The sequence below is a fragment of the Cucurbita moschata genome, unplaced genomic scaffold (genome assembly GCF_002738365.1).
Source record: "Cucurbita moschata cultivar Rifu unplaced genomic scaffold, Cmos_1.0 Cmo_Scf00092, whole genome shotgun sequence".
In the NCBI taxonomy this organism is placed as follows: Eukaryota; Viridiplantae; Streptophyta; class Magnoliopsida; order Cucurbitales; family Cucurbitaceae; genus Cucurbita; species Cucurbita moschata.
In genome coordinates, this window is record NW_019268608.1 from 334,655 (window position 1) to 334,882 (window position 228).

A 228-nucleotide genomic window follows, 5' to 3' on the forward strand; every position below is an offset into this window, starting at 1 on the left:
CGAAGAGTTAGACATTACCCAAAACATCATAGTAAAACTCTTCAGGGATTAGACAAAGGACTTTAGGACAACTACACCAAAAATTCATTGTTGTCCAACGATTTGGATATTTGGCTTTCACCTAGGAGATTCTGGTTTGATTCTCTGAAATTGAATATTATTTTCTTATTTCTTTCTATTTTATAGTTTCATCTTTTGTCACCAATTATATTTAAACTTTACCTCATT